Raw genomic sequence first — 6,287 nt, forward strand, 5'->3', positions numbered from 1 at the left:
GGAAGTATAACGGATTGTACATTGTTATTCTATATTGCATCTGATGTTCATCCTTCAACAATTAGCATTGTAAATGTTGTCAGCATCGGTACTGAGCTAACAGAAAACACAGCTCTGCAGAGTGTCCTGTTTTTGTCAGTATTGTAAAAACAATCACAAATCATCTCAATCCAGGCAAGGGAAACCCATTTTACAACACACGCACACCACACACACACACACACACACGCACACACACACACACACACACACACACACCACGCACGCACCACGCACCCACGCACCACGCACGCAACACACACACACACGCACACGCACACACGCAACACGCACACGCACACAGCACAACAATTGGACATTGTTGGACAATGTGTGCCGAACAGGGACCCCAATCTCTGTGTCGTCAACAACCCCTCCCTCACCTCCCTCCCTCCCTCCCCTCCCTCCCTCCTCCTCCCTCCTCCCCCCTCCCCCCCCCTTCCCTCCCCTCCTCCCTCCTCCCCCTTCCTCCCTTGTTCCCACCTTCGCATTTGTCTCTCTTTCCCCATCTCTCCCTACCTACCTCTTTGTCCCTCCCTCCAACTGCTCTTAAACGCTAGTAAAACCAAATGCATGCTTTTCAACCGTTCGCTGCCCGCACCCGCCCGCTAGCATCATACTCTGGACGGTCTGACTTAGAATATGTGGACAACTATAAATCAAATACCTAGGTGTCTGGCTAGACTGTAAACTCTCCTTCCAGACTTATATTAAACATCTCCAATCCAAAATTAAATCTAGAATCGGCTTCCTATTTCACAACAAAGCCTCCTTCACTCACGCCGCCAAACATACCCTCATAAAACTGAATATCCTACCGATCCTCGACTTCGGCGATGTCATTTACAAAATAGCTTCCAATACTCTACTCAGCAAACTGGATGCAGTCTATCACAGTGCCATCCGTTTTGTCATCAACAACCCCCCTAGACTTCTTGATGGGCCGACCCCATGTGGTGAAGGTAGGGAACAACACCTTCGCCACGCTGATCCTCAACACAGAGGCCCCACAGGGGTGTGTGCTCAGCCCCCTCCTGTACTCCCTATTCACGCACGTCTCCAACTCAATCATCAAGTTTGTTGACAACACAACACTTGACAGCAGGAGACAGCAGAGAGAGCACGCCCCCCATCCACATCGATGGGGCCGCAGTAGAAAGTGTCAAAAGCTTCAAGTTCCTAGTCACGCACATCACTGAGGATCTGAAATGGTCCCTTCACACCGATAGCCCAACAGCACCTCTTCAACCTCTGGAGGCTGAAGAAATTTGTCTTGATGCCCAAGACCCTCAGGAACATCTACATATGCACCATCGAGAGCATTCTGTCGGGCTGTATCACCGCCTGGTACGGCAACTACACCGGCTGCAACCCCAGGGCTCTCCAGAGGGTGGTGTGGTCAGCCCAARGCATCAWTGGGGGCACATTGCCTGCCCTCCAGGACATCTATAGCACCCGGTGTCACAGCAAGGCCAAGAAGGGCTCCCGAGTGGCACTGCACACTGCCCTATCCCATCTGGATATGAGGAATACCTATGTAAGCATCTCAGTTCTAGAGGCGTCACTACTGACCCTGGTTCAATCCCGGGCTGTATCTCAACTGGCCGTGATCGGGAGTCCCATAGGGCGGCGCACAATTGGCCCAGCGTCGTCTGAGTTAGGGGAGGGTTTGGCCSGGMTWYGSCSSCKWTMMWAAAWWAYYAWTTRRTRRTWAKRMYKRTTRCRWKRTAAATAAAGGTTCAATCAAATAAAAGATCATCAAGGTCCTCAGCCACGGCCTGTTTACCCTGCTGCCATTTAGAAGGCGGAGACAATACAAGTGCATTAAATCTGGGACCGAGACTGATAAACAGCTTCTATCACCAGGCCATCAGACTGTTAAACAGCCATCAAATCAAATCAAATGTATTTYTATKYCCCTTCTTACATCAGCTGATATATCAAAGTGCTGTACAGAAACTCAGCCTAAAACCCCAAACAGCAAGCAATGCAGGTGTAGAAGCACGGTGGCTAGGAAAAACTCCCTAGGAATGCCAAAACCTAGGAAGAAATCTAGAGATGAACCAGGCTATGAGGGGTGGCCAGTCCTCTTCTGGCTGTGCTGGGTGGAGATTATAACAGAACATGGCCAAGATGTTCAAATGTTCATAAATGACCAGCATGGTCAAATAATAGTAATCACAGTGAACAGGTCAGGGTTCCATAGCCYCAGGCAGAAGAGTTGAAACTGMAGCAGCAGCACGGCCAGGTGGACTGGGGACAACAAGGAGTCATCATGCCAGGTAGTCCTGAGGCATGGTCCTAGGGCTCAGGTCCTCTGAGAGAGAGAAAGAAAGAAAGACAGAATTAGAGAGAGCATACTTAAATTCACACAGGACACCGGATAAGACAGGAGAAATACTCCAGATATAACAGACTGACCCTAGCCCCCCGACACATAAACTACTGCAGCATAAATACTGGAGGCTGAGACAGGATGGGTCAGGAGACACTGTGGCCCCATCCGATGATACCCCCGGACAGGGCCAAACAGGCAGGATATGACCCCACCCACTTTGCCAAAGCACAGCCCCCACACCACTAAAGGGATATCGTCAACCACCAACTTACCATCCTGATACAAGGCCAAGTATAGCCCACAAAGATCTCCGCCATGGCACAACCCAAGGGGGGGCGCCAACCCAGACAGGAAGACCACGTCAGTGACTCAACGCACTCAAGTGACGCACCCCTCCTAGGGACGGCATGGAAGAGCACCATTAAGCCAGTAACTGAGCCCCTGTAATAGGGTTAGAGGCAGAGAATCCCAGTATAGTAACATAATAAACAATACACACATAATCCATACAATGATTAGTACATAATCATACAATGATACTTAATATCTAGACAATTAACAATACGCCATAATCCATACATTAAATATCTAGTACAATAATGAACAATAACGCACATAATCCAGTACATTGAAGATCTAGAATAATACCACATAATATAACAAAGTAGCAAATACCACGCAGAAAATCTACTAGTCAACATAAACACATAGATGATACATTATCTAGTAACAAAATAACAATACGCACATAATCCATACATTATATTCTAGTGAAAATATAATAAACAATACGCACATAATCCATTAATTAATAATCTTAGGTAAGAAAAACAATAAGCACATCAATCCAATACATTAATATCTAGTAATAAGAAACAAACACACATAATCCAACTATTAATATCTTAGTAGTATAATAACAAACGACACATAGATCCATACATTTAATATCTAGTGGATAATAAAATCTGCATACAAGAACACAAAAATAAACACAAATGAAAGTCATATGCATGAATATACATATGATCATATATACAAGTGACACGGGTACAGAAGTCATGACAGTATACAATTAGGAAACAAGTGGTATGCAGTAAAACCTAAATAGTCCACACAGAAGAATGTCACCGATAATACTATAAGAGGACGTGTTAAGAACGCAGAAATTGTTACAGCATTTTAGGAGAGCCTAAACAGTATGACAATTGCTACAGCGCATTTGGAAAGTATTCAGACCCTTCCACTTCTTCCACATTTTTGTACGTTAAAGCTTATTCTAACATTGATTAAATCATTTGTATCCCATCAATCTAAACCAATACCCCATTAAGACAAAGGCAAAACCGTTGTTTGAAATTTGAGCAAAATTTATCAAGATAAAAAAAATGAAATATACCATACATAAGTTATTTGCAGAACCCTGTCACAATCAGTGCTTTTTGAAAGCACTTTTGGCAGCAAATACAGCATCAAGTGCTTATTGGGTGACCTACAAGTTGCGCACACCTATTTCTCCATTCTCTCGCAGATCCCTCTCAAGCTCTGTCAGTTGATTGGGAGTGGTGCTGCACAGCTATTTTCGGGTCTCTCCCAGAAGATGTTTGACGCAGGTTCAAGTCCAGGCTCTGGCTGGCCACTCAAGGACATTCATGACTATGTTCCGAGAGCGCAATCCTCGCATTTGCTTGGATGTCTGCATAGGGCGTTTCCGTGTGAAGGTAACCTTCACCCCAGTCTGAGGTTGTAACCTTTGGAGCAGGTTACCATCAAGGATCTCTCTAGTCTTGCTCGCCTCATCTTCGCCTAGTCGCTGACAATCTCCGCAGCCTGCGGCGAGAAAAAACATCCCACAGCAGCATGTCGCGCCACCATGTTTCACCATATGGATGTGCCAGGTTTCTCTTCCAGATGTGATCTTGCATTCAGCCAAAGAGTTCAATCTCCCCTGTTCCACAGAATCGAAGGATAATCTGTTCTCATGGTCCTGAGATTCTTTAGGTGCCTTTTATCAATACTCCAATGGGCTGTTAGTGCCTTTTACTGAGGAGTGGCTTCCGTTGGCACCCTACCATAAGGCGCTGATGTGGGACGTGCGCAAGATGTTGTCCTCTGGAAGTTCTACCACTTCCACAGAGAGAACTCTGGAAGCTCTGTCAGAGTGACATTTGGTCTTGGTCACACTCTCAACAAGGCCCTTCTCCCCGATTGTCAGTTTGCCGGCGGCCAGCCTCAGGAAGAGTCTTGGTGGATTCTAAATTCTTTACATTTAAAATGATGAGCCGACTGTTTTCTTGGGACCGTCAATGTTTGCAGAGTATTGTGCTGTACCCTTCCACAGATCTGTGCCTCGACACAATCCTGTCTCAAGGAGCTTTGCTCGAATGAACTTATCAGTGGACTTATATAGACAAACCAAAGGTTTTGTGTGCCTTTCCAAATCATGTCCAATCAATTGTAGAAAACATCTCACGGAGTGATCAATGATAACAGGAATGCACTCTGAGCTCAATTTGTTGTTTCTCCTACAAAGGTATTGAAAACATATGTAAATGGTATTCTATTTTGTTTTTAATGACATTTGCAAACATTTCAAAATAACCATTTGTCACTTTGAATTAATAGGTATGTTGTAGGATTGACGAGGGAAACAATCTAAATGTATCCAATTTTTAGAAATAAGGCTGTAATGTAACAAAAATGGAAAGGGGGAAGGGTCTGATACTTTGCAATCGACTGCTACATATGAAGTGGGTAAAACAGCATTAACATATAAAAGTGACCAGTGTGTCAAATGACTCTGTTGTAAATAGGGCAGCTGTTATAGGTGCAGGGTAGAGTACTGGTGCTCAGCCGGCTGTGACAATCTCTAAGGTGCAGGTAGAGTATGGTCTAGAGCAACCGGCTAGTGACAATCTCTAAGGTGCATTGTAGAGTAAGCTACCGGTGCGTAGCTCCGTGCAGTGATAGTGGTGCTACGGAGTATGACATCTCTAGGTGCAGGGTAGAGCTACGGGTGCTAGCCGGCTAGTGACAATCTCTAAGGTGCAGGGGTAGAGTACTGGTGCTCAGCCGGCTAGGACGAATCTCTAGGTGGCAAGGGTAGAGTACGGGCTGCGCCAAGTGCCTCTAGTGCAGCGTGGTGCGGCTAGTGACAATCTCTAAGGTTGCAGGTAGAGTACTGGTGCTAGCCGGCTAGGACAATCCTCTAAGGTTCGGTAGATACTTGGGTGCTAGCCGCTAGTGACAATCTATAAAGTGTCGAGGGTAGAGTATGTGGTGGCTAGCGGCTAGTGGAATCACTAAGGGTTTCAGGGTAGAGTACTGGGTGCTAGCCGCTATGTGCAATCTCTAAGGTTCAGGTGAGTACTGGGTGCTAGCCGGCTTAGTGACATATCGTCTAAGTGCAGAGTAAGAGTACTGTGCTGGCCGCTAGTGACCAACCTAAGGTGCGGGTTAGAGTACTGGTGCTAGCCGCTAGTGACAATCTCTAAGGTTCACGCAGGGTTTTGGCAGAAGTGGTTAGTGATTTTACAAAGGTTTTCACTGCATGAACGCTAAGCAAAGTATACCTATGGCTTCCTTCCTACTATCTTTTCCGTACATACCTACACAAACGCTAGGCGTCACAAGACGCAAGGCCTCGCAATTGTCCCAGGATTATCGAAGCAAATAGCTGGAGCAGGGCTTCTCCTATAGAGAGCTCCATTTTTATGGAATGGTTCCTGCCTACCCATGTGAGACTGCAGATTCGTCTCAACCTTTAAGTCTTAAATTGAGACTCATCTCTTCAGTAGGTCCTATGATTGAGTGTAGTCTGGGCCAGGAGTGTGAAGATAACGAAAGGCACGGAGCAACGAACCGCCCCTGCTGTACTTGCGTGGCCGGTTCCCCTCTCTGTTAGCTGGAT

At 46.0% G+C, this 6,287-nt stretch overlaps 1 pseudogene; it reads left to right on the top strand.

The window, feature by feature from the left end:
• The window catches only part of LOC111955771 (voltage-gated delayed rectifier potassium channel KCNH8-like), a 90,182-nt pseudogene that overhangs the window by 20,732 nt on the left and 63,163 nt on the right, over nt 1-6,287 (top strand).

This window comes from Salvelinus sp. IW2-2015, linkage group LG31 (assembly GCF_002910315.2).
Source record: "Salvelinus sp. IW2-2015 linkage group LG31, ASM291031v2, whole genome shotgun sequence".
Taxonomy (NCBI): Eukaryota; Metazoa; Chordata; class Actinopteri; order Salmoniformes; family Salmonidae; genus Salvelinus; species Salvelinus sp. IW2-2015.